This window comes from Lepidothrix coronata, unplaced genomic scaffold, assembly GCF_001604755.1.
Source record: "Lepidothrix coronata isolate B3197 unplaced genomic scaffold, Lepidothrix_coronata-1.0 Scaffold56, whole genome shotgun sequence".
In the NCBI taxonomy this organism is placed as follows: domain Eukaryota; kingdom Metazoa; phylum Chordata; class Aves; order Passeriformes; family Pipridae; genus Lepidothrix; species Lepidothrix coronata.
The window spans coordinates 4222245-4232980 of NW_016690236.1; the positions used below are offsets into that span (position 1 = coordinate 4222245).

The 10736-nt window shown below is 35.9% G+C and overlaps 1 long non-coding RNA gene across 2 annotated transcripts; it reads right to left on the reverse strand.

Annotated features, from left to right (window-relative positions):
- Positions 1-665: 665 nt before the first annotated feature.
- LOC108498150 lies at positions 666-4227 on the reverse strand. 2 transcript variants are annotated; one of them, XR_001875088.1, is made up of 4 exons: positions 4172-4227; positions 3305-3390; positions 1910-2014; positions 666-1164 (listed from the first exon to the last, which is right to left on the reverse strand). It is a non-coding gene; the product is annotated as an uncharacterized LOC108498150 (long non-coding RNA). The 2 variants fall into 2 exon arrangements; XR_001875087.1 differs by having other exon boundaries at positions 3305-3425; positions 4172-4220.
- Between the last annotated feature and the right edge of the window lie 6509 nt (positions 4228-10736).

A 10736-nucleotide genomic window follows, 5' to 3' on the forward strand; every position in this document is an offset into this window, starting at 1 on the left:
ATTGTAACACAAATACTACCAAAATCTTTTGGGTTTGTTTTCCAAACATAATCCCCTTAAATGCTTATCATGTCTTCTAGTGCATATCTAAGTTTTTTCCGCAGGTGATCATGGAAACAAAAGAGGCTCTGAGCTACCAGCATAAAAGCCTTCTGCCTTGGTTTTTTGTTTGTTCTCTTACACCTTCCCTACTTATTGCTTGACTCTTTACTGAAGTATTTTATGACTTAACATTATGAATATTTATTGCAAATTGGAAAATTAATTGTAAATGGCATTCATTGACTTAATATATTTTCACTTCTCAGCATTTTTACATAAAAAGTTAAGTGTGTCCTTTACAGCCTTCTTTTCAAAGATATTATTATCAAGAGGATAAATATGCAAGAGCATACCTGGGTGCTTTTTAGTTGCCTTTATGTTTATAGATTCCTATCTGTTGGTAGTCAAACGATAAAGACAAGCTAGGTGATTAATTTTTCCACTGTGGTAATCACATTGATTTAGTTCATATTCATGACATTTCATATTGTTAACAGTCAATGACCTCAAATTAATATAGAAACAGTTTTGGCAAACCAAAGCACAAGCTGACAATGCATTTACAACTGTGATTGTGTTCTTACTATGCTGAGACTGAAATGTCAATTATATTGGGAATGAGGGAATAGTACATGTATAGAAGAAAAAAATTATCATATATGATTATACTTGAAAGTTAAACTGTTGTTACTGAAAATCAGAACTCTTAACATAGTACATACAACCACCGAGAAGAACAAATAAATACCCAACACATATAGTATAGAAATATGACAGCATAGCACAAGTACAGAACACCTATCAAAAGTCATAAAACTAATCTTATAGAATTAATGAAGCAGTGCACTATCACTTATCTGATAATTTGCAACTATAAATCCGTCTAATGATGGTGACACTTCTATTGCTCAGAAATAAACTTTCTATTTGAGCTTTTGGTAGATGAAAACTTAAATACTCATCTTAGAAGTTTGTTTTTAGAGCAATGAATCAATTGTTTTTCAGCCAAGAACTGTAGAGTAGCTACACCTGATTTTTGTACATTTCACTGTGGCTGCTGGTTGAGAGTTGAGATCTTGTACTTAGGTTTTGTGTGCATTACACATCCATCTGTTCCTCCATCTGGCAAAGAAGAAAAAAAAGAAATTAAGAAAAAAAAGCATAGGAATGCTTTATAAACTCTTTTCACCAATACACCAGTTGTTAGCTTCCTGCTGGTAGCCCTAGTATAAGCTTCATTGGGTAATTATTTCAAGCAGGAAACAACCAACCCACATGTTCAAAAGTAATTACTAGTTAAATTAACCATACAGAAGCAGGTAATGTTTGCTTCTTAAGATGCAGAAAAAAACATATAATAATATTTGTGTGTCTTTCATGTAAGCATTTATATAGCATCTGTGTAATTTTATACGTGTACATATTTTCGTAATTGAAACAAAAATTTCATACTAATAGAAATGCTCTACATAGATAATAAATCATGAATGGTCACATGAATTTTCCTATGTACTTTTTATGTCATGGGTAATATTAGGTCTGTTGCTATCTAACATTTTCATTAATGATTTGAGGATACACAAACAGTAGAACTGAATTCACACATACTATTAAATTGGGAAGTACTATACACTCAACTGAGGACAACAGCGGAGACATCACAAGTTAGGGAAATACAAGCAAGAAATTATAAAATAGACAAAGAAAAGAACAAGGTAATACATCTGGGGAAAAAATAAAACAAAAACAGGACAGTAGAACTGAGAGGAACTGTGAAAACTGGCACACTGAAAGAGATTTAGGGGTAGTTGTGGACAACAAACATGACAACAAATCTGAGTCAATGACAGAAATAACAAAGATGTACCTTATCGAGAGCTGCAGTAATCTACTTTCCTTCTTTGAACAGTTAATCCCCAGCAGATACCACGATTTTCTCCATCTACTTATTTCTATTTTTTTGTGCATTACTCTGAAAGAAAAAGTAACAGTATTATGGAGTATATGTCCACATAAAGTCTTGTCTTGAATGATTCATAAACTTTTTAGTGGTTTAAGCTTCATTTTTTGAGGTCTGCCCCAAATAACAGGAAAATGAGCTATCTAATTCACTATAAGTAACAATGTGGTATCAATAGATATTAACTTATCTCTGAAATCTTCTGTTCTTAATTCAGCATTTCCTCACTTCAGAAACTTGAAAATTCTGTTTAGTTGCAATTATTTTGCTCAGCTTTAAATGAACTTTCGAATTATTAACCTCATAAAACTTTTCTACTTTCTAAGGTTTTATTTTGGCTGCATAAATATAGAAAGACACTGGTGTGATGTGATATGTGGCACAAAGCGAAAGAAGTTTTGATCCTTGAGAGAATTGCCCTTGTGAAAGCCATTTCATTCTAATTACTATGAAATTACTTAAGCCTGCTTATTTCGCACTTTGGTCATCAAACAGCATTTAAAAATACATTTCCACATTTTTGTATTTTTTGAATATTTTAATTTCTCTGTGATTATATGTAATGTATTAATTGGCCTTGCCTTCCTAATACTGCAGAGGGTAAAAAACAAGTGCTCCAGTTACATAATGCTTTTATGGTGCATCAATATTGAATTTATTCTTTTCCATATGGTCTATCAGGTAAACAGATTTAACAGCTGATACGCATGAAATCAAACACTGTCTCATAAAACAAACTTTTTTTCAAAATGTGTGACAAAAATATAGTTACAGGGTTTAATTTCAATGAGATTTGTTCTATGACATTAAAAGGGAGTTACTTCGTACACCTTCCAGTAAGAGAAAAAAATAGGAAATGTCTGAATAATGGGTCAACTGCAAGTTGCCACAGTCATCCTATATATTCTAAACCATTCAAATGCAAGTGACCTCTCATCCAGAAGTTGATTAGATATACAAACATGTAACTCTGCCCATAACGGTGAATCATGTCTCTCTATAAATGGAGAGAGCTTACAATGAACTAAAATTAAATTCCTACACATTTGTAAGACTTGATTCACATCTATCTATTGTGAACAAAGAATTTCATAGATTATTGTACTAATGGTTCCCTGAGCTGAGTGAGTATCTGAAATTTCAGTGCAAATATGCCTATGCAGCGAAGGCAGCAATTATGTTTGGATAGTCTGCTCAATTAATCTAACATCAGATTTTGCTATTGTTTAATATAAATGGCAGCTACAGTGTGAGCTCATCCTTGTTTTAATGAGTTGATTATGGTACCCCATATTTTGATACCTGAATGAACAGGCTGGTTTTGTTCTCTTTCTTCTGAACTGGGCAGTGGATTTCTCTGGCCAGTTTTTTCTGAGTCACCATTTATCCTGCAGTAGCACAGAGAACATATCCCAGCTATGATCTATTCCCAGGGAAAAATTCAGGATAACTGGAACAGATACTATCTCCTGTCTGAGAAGAGTTAGCTCTTGCTTGAGCATCAGCTCCTTCTTCTTCTGTCTGTTACTTCCCACCACACTCAACTGGATATTCAGTCATAGATCAATGATCAGATACAACATGAAATGGTGACCAAATTCCAGTCCCCACACACAGTTCTCACAGGGTAAAATCTTTAGCTTTATAGAGGAAGCAGAATGAGACCCTTGTGAACAATCTCAAGGGAAAGGACCAGCTGGACTCACAAGTCTGTAGTGCCCCAGTCCACTTGGTGGGTTTAGGGGAAGGTAGTTGTATTTACTCAGGGCAGTGCACAGGAGAAACAAAAAAATTCTCAGGAGGTTCAAAAATAACTTTTATTTGAAAGCTTTAGAACATTCCAATGGAATAAGGTGCTTGGGAAAGTTTAACTTAACAATCTTTAATTTTTCCAGACACAAGGCACTTAACAAGGCATGGAATGGAATTTTTTGTTCTGGCTTACGATCTATTCTGAGGAGAAGAAGGTAGGAGAAAAAAGAAAAAGAGAAAGAAAAAAAAAAGGAGAGAGAAAGGTAAATAGTTAGCACCCCAGGATCCAGGATGGTCTCAGCTGCTTTTAAGTCCAGGGTAGTGGAGCACGCCAGGTGGCACACGTGGCACTGTTCAGGTCTGCTGGGGCCCTCCCCCAGGTGAGCTGATGCTAATTTCAGTACCGAAGTCTCGCACCTGTGTTTTAGACAGAGCCAGAATGTTCCCAGTGGGCCCACACGGGCAGTTGCCCCCATTAGAGTGCAGGCCGGGATCTGACTTCACAAATACACATGTGCTACGTAGTGCAGGGCCAGAGAGGCTCAAGGGGGCGGGGGAAGCAATGTGCCATCCCACATACCCAGAGCTCGCCCTATTCCCCCACCACTTCCCACCTGCTTGTTTTGAGCCAGTCAACATTTTGTCCCGTCTCCTATACCTTCCCTCTGCAGTGTCAACCTTCTGATGTCAAGGAGTTGATTTTAAACGCATTGTGCTTTTTCAGAGTTGAGAATCTATGCACGGATTGAAACATGGAGATGTTTAAAGTGAAAAAATACTAATAATACGAAGGAGAAAAAGATGCTTAATTTTTGGACAGTGCCAATTACCTTCAGCTTTCTTTTACTTCCAGAGATTCCTGGATCTCTGAGATATTTTAACAAGGAGGCTGAGGGGCTTTGGTGCAGGAAATAACTGGTCAAAATAGACAATAATCTTAAATTTAAAGAAAAAAAAAAGAAAACAAATGCTTCCTACTAGTTTATGTGTCAATATCTGTTCAATACTTCTGTTTTCATTCTCTTCTCTGTGCCAAATGCTATGAATTGTATAGTCCACCCTGATGAAGCTGAAGCTGAACATCATGAAAAAAGTTAAAGTTTAGGACATAATAGTGCACTCAAAAAAGCCATAAAATTATTAATTTTGTAATTTTTAAAAATTTAGTTGTGATTTTGAGCAATCAATGTTTTGGGGGGCTTTGGGGGGTTTGGGGGGGCGGTGTAACAAGTTCAAAGCATAAGTATTGAAATATATTTCACTGGCTTTTTGCAGGGAAATTTATCAATGCTTGCTACTATGCCTGAAGCATTAAATATTGCAGCAGTCAATAAGATAATATTTAGGTAGGTATGAGAGAAGACTAACTGCATTTAAAATTTCCTGGACATTACCAGCAAGATGGCTTGACTGAAATCATATTTTTTTCTCATCTTTACAAAGCATTTATAAATTCTGTTTGGTTGTACTGCTTTGTGCTGACTTTGCAGAGAAAAATTACTTTTTTTCTCACATACTCACAATTATTGCTGATATGTGGGTGAATTGCCAACCTTATGCATACTCTAAAGGACACAGTTTCTGTTCCGAAGGACAAAAAGCCTCAACAACGTATTGTGCCTTTTCAATAATATTTCTGTGGAAGATTGTCTGACTGCACATAGAAGTGAAGCAATCTAACAGCGAGATGACAATGAGGTTCTGTAGAAGCAGCTCAGCTGGACCAGGGTCCATCGGTTGGGAAGATTGTGCTTCAGGTTTCTTCAGATCATGTGAAATGCTTCTAATGAACAACTGGGGAGAATACTGCAGGCAGTTCTTCCACTGTTGAGGCTAATTTAAACAGTTTCCATAGGACAGTGCACTGTAAAACAAGATGTGTTGGCGTCTCCAGTTTAGGAGTCAGTCCTGCTGTTGGCTTGATCTTTGCTCACCACTAGGAATACATTTTTCATTTCAAGAGTACTGCAGCAATGGTAAGGCTTTCTGTAGAGTCTGTGAAACCTCCACCCTAGGAGTTTTTCAATACTCACGTACATAGAGCTCCAGCTGACCTGCCTTGTGTTGGCTGTGCTACTACCTCAGGATGTAGGTTGAAATAGCAGACCCCCAGATGTCCCTTCCAAACATTTCTAGGATTCCATAACCCTTAATTACCTGCCTTCAGGGAGACATCAATAGGTGTGCTGTTCTGAAAAGACTGAAATATACCAACCATTCTTTTTTCTTTTTCTTCTAAATGGGAAAAAAAAAAAAAAAGAGGAAAAAAGTAGAACTAGGTATTTTTCAAAAAATAGTAAATAAATGCGGATTGTTTTCACTTATGTGGCTTTAAGAAAGTCCAAAACAGTATCTAAGGCAGAATTCTGACCAAAACAACATTGGAGCAGAACAACATTTATGTTGTAAACACAGCACAGATAACTTTCATTAGTGGTAGCAGTTTTATGGTTTATTATAGTGAAAGAGATATCCATTTTAATAATATTTTCTTTTTCTCACAACAGTACGGTATGATCTAGAAAGAATCATAGTCCTTATGCCTGCAAAGATGTTTTTGTAAACACAGATAAATGTATTGTCTTCCAGACTGGACAGATAAACAGATGGAAGCTATAGTTCAAACAAGTCTTTGACCTATCTGAAAAGATTATCAACTTTATCTTTCTAAACTATTGAACATAGTCATCTTGAACTCACATTGGCTGAAGTACTTTTAATTGTGGAGGAAACAGGTGCAGATACCATGACTGCCACAGTTCTGTGATTCATTCACTCTTTATGAAAAGGAAAAATATACCTTGACAAAAAAGATTATAGCTACAACTGCAATTTAATTCTAGAACAAAAGAGTAGCCTTAAGGGCAGATAGTTCCTTCCACTCATACTCAGAGCTAATAAATGTATATCGAATTGCATCGAGAATTATCTACATCTAGATGACACTCAACATCGTTATGTCAATAAAAGCCTTAAAAGTGTGTGACTGAAAAACACACAAAAAAAAAAGGGGGTTTTTTCCTTCTTGATTTTTCTGCTGTTGTAAATTGATGGATCCATCTGGTACATTAGGATTTCACTGGACATTTTAAAGAAACTGCTTTAGATGAAGCTGAAAGTTTGGCATGATGTTATGAATTTCATTGATAATGTGCAAGTTAAGGAAATAACCCTACCTCTAACCTACTCTGGCAAACAACAATTTTATTTTTTCATTCATTTTATTGTATTTATTGTATGTGTATTCATTTTATTTTATTCAAATAACTAGATTTAATATGACATTTAAACTAGGACTGAAGCATTCACACCCATGATCTACTGAATCTATTAACTATTTCTAATTAAAAATGCTGTCAAAATAATACTAGCAACATGTTACTTTGCTTTTAACTATTCAACAATAATAGAGTGAAGAAACACCTTTCCAGTTATAATTCTGATGGGGCAGTATATTGTGTTTGCATGGCACATTTTCAGAAACAAGGGGCTACAAGGACAGCTTCTGTGACAAGATGCCAGAAGCTTCCCCTGTGTCTGATGGAGCCAATGCAGTTGACTCCAAGACAGACCCACCACTTGCCAAAGCCGAGCCCATCAGCAATGGTACCAATGTCTCTGGGATAACGTAGTTAAAGAAGGGGAAAAATTTACTGCACTTGAGCAAATTGCAGCTGGAGAGATGAAAGAGAATATATGAGAGCAATTGCCCCTCAGACAGCAAGATCAGTGAAGAAGGAGAAGCAGGAGGTGCTCCAGCTGCTGGAGCAGAGATTCCCCCGCAGTCTCTTGTGAAGACCATGGTGAGACAGGCTGCTCCTCTGCAGTTCATGGAGTTCAATGGAGCTGATATGCACCTGCAGCCCATGAACGACCCAGCACTGGAACAGGTGGATGCCCACACTGGAGCAGGCTCCTAGCTACCTGTGGCCCTGTGGAGAGAGGAGCCCACTCTAGAGCGGGTTTGCTGGCAGGACTTGTGACCCACAAGAGACCTGCACTGGAGCAGTCTGTTCCTGAAGAACTGCATCCCATGGAAGGGATCCATGATGGAGCAGAGAAAGAGTGTGAGGAGCACTCCCCCTGAGGAGGCAGGAGCAGCAGAAATGACTGACTGCAACCCCCATTGCCCACCGCCTGCACCACTGTGGGGGAGGAGGTAAAGAATTCATGAGTGAAGTTAAGCCTGGGAAGTAAGGAAGGGTTGTGTTTTTAAAATTTGGTTTTATTTCTCATTACCTTACTGTGATTTGATTGGTAATAAATTAAACTAGTTTCCCCAAGTCAAGTCAGGTTTGCCCATTGTGGTAACAGTTGAGTGGTCTCTCCTTGCCCTTGTCTCGACTCACAAGCCTTTCGCTCTATTTTCTCTCCCCTGTCCAGTTGAGGAGGGGAGTCATAAAGCAGCTTTGGTGAGCACCTGGTGTTCAGTCAGGGTTGACCCACCACAGGCAGTATATAAAATTAGTATATTATTTGAAAGTGTAAATTACAATTGCCAACATCTGGTAAATTAATGCCGGTTGATATGACACTGATAATAATCCTAGAGATTTATACATAAACACTTTACAGAGAATAAAAATAATATTGTCCAATTCAGGGCTAAAATTTACCGTATCTTAGTACTTTTTGAACTTTGCAAGACTACCATCATGGTACACCAGTGACTTTGAAAATATTTTTGTCCAAAATTTTCATGACATTACAGACTTAATACTATTATGTACTATTATAACTTGTCTTTATATACAGATTCCTGTCTTAAGAAAAGAAAGAATTAAAATTCATAAAATGACTAGCTAGTAAATTTATGATGATCTAATCCTAATAATAATATTTGGCATACACTAGTAAGCTTTATAAATTATTCTTTGGGAATAAGCAGGGAAAAATAGTAATTCTCAGACACCAATATACTTTTATTATAAATAAGAGTTTGCATTTGATTGATTATGACATTCAAAACCACAGTTTTGTGACAGCACAAGTGACCATTTTATTATCATGCTTCACTGGTGAAATTTTAGCATCAAATGAGAGGGAGAAAAAACCAAATACTTCATTTCCACCTGCTGGGAGTAATGTTTACCTAATAAAAAGGAAACCATAGCTAAAAATAAAATTATTCTACCTTTTCAAAGCTATGTTATTTTTAAAGGTTAATTTTCAAGAAAAAATATTCAACAAGTAAAAATACATGCAGCTGTGCTCGTTAGGTTTATACTGTCACTTTTTGAGCCAACTGCTCAATAAGAAGTCCCTTCTCTCAGAGATCATTATCAGTATGTACTAGATGTTGTTAATACTTTTAGTGTAAGGTTAAAATAATCCTTAACCTTCAAAAAAAAGTAAATGAACATACTTATACCACTAATGAAAAAGTGTACCATTCTTTCAAATTTCTGTACATCTGTTTGCAAGATACCAAGGAGTTTCAATATTTTTACTCTACTCTTATGAGTAATGGTAGAGCATATGACTTAAATGATTTATTAGGAATCCATAGAGATGGGAAAAACAAAGTTTGCAATTAGAGGTGGCAACTATCGATTAAAAATCCAGATATAGTTCACTTAAAGAATAGAAAATGATAAATGACAAGATTTTATCATTGGACAGAATGTCAAAGAAATGTTTCTTATATCTCTCTAGTGTGAATTTCTCTGGAGAAGCTCAATAGGCTTTTTGATGTTTGAAAAAGAGGAAAAATATTGTTATTACTGTTCATAGCAGAGATGTGGGGTGGTTACGTCAGGTGGGAAAAGAAGGTAAACTAAAGGCACAGGTGAAAAATCCATCTGATTCTCTGACCTTCTCTATAGTGGCCCCTTAAATAATATTTTAAAGAAATAATAGTTGTGAAAGGATTTATTTTGCAAATTTATTGCTAAATATTTTTTTCCTCCCTATTTTACAATTTTACTAAGAAATGTACACAGTTCCAAGAATGCAGATCTTAATAATTTATTTTCATTGCCAAAATAAGAACTCAGGAGGCTAAATTAATTTCTGGCACAGCACTAATGAATGCAGGGAAATCACAAGAGGGGTGATTTTAAAACATAATGTTTGATGGACTTCAAATTCTGGCAAAAGTTTCTCCCAAACCTCATTACATAAAATGCAGAGTGGAAAAAAGACCCAACAAAACTAAGGAAAAAAAACCCCAACAACTAAAAAAAAAAAAACAGGGAAAAAAAAAGGCAATTATGATATGAACCAACATTTTGGGGAAATTAAAGGGGAAAAAAAAACCAGAACAAAATATGAAGTATATAAATTACCCAACCCTGGTTTCTAAACAAAAATAGCAAAATGTCAAATGAAGAGAAAACAAGGTAAAAAAATCAGGTAACTTAAGTAGAAGCCTTGATATACTGATCCTGTACTTTAGACTACTGTTAATGGTGAGCAACTGCTTTGCAGCCAAGCAATGAAACCAGTGTAGTGACTCAATAATTCATAAAAGAGGTGAACTGTAAATCACTCACACATAAGTGAATCAGCTCCAGATAAAACAACTGTCAAAATATTTCTCCATGTCTAGCTTAGTAATAGTGAAACAAATTTGTTTCTGTTTTTCTTTTTTTTACATAATAGAATAACCTTTTCTGCATGACAAGAAACAATGCCAGAGCTGAACATAACCTGTTTCATTTCCACTTCATCTAGTGCCAAAAACCAGGCAGTCCCTGGAAAGCACAAGGACAATCATTCCTCTTTGAAACTTTACAGTTTAAAAAACTAACAAAATAATGTAGAAATATCTTAGTCAAAACTTATACGGAATTAAATAAGTTTTTTGAATGCGTTGGGAACTTTGGATTTGTATTTGCAGCTCAGCAGAGGAAGCAGTTCTTCCATACTTTACATCAAGTGTGTCATTCTTTACACACCTAATAACTACTTTTTTCTTCTTTTTTTGGCTCCTGATCCTGTTTCTGGAGACAATGTAGTCTGACACCAAAATCAGTGCAAC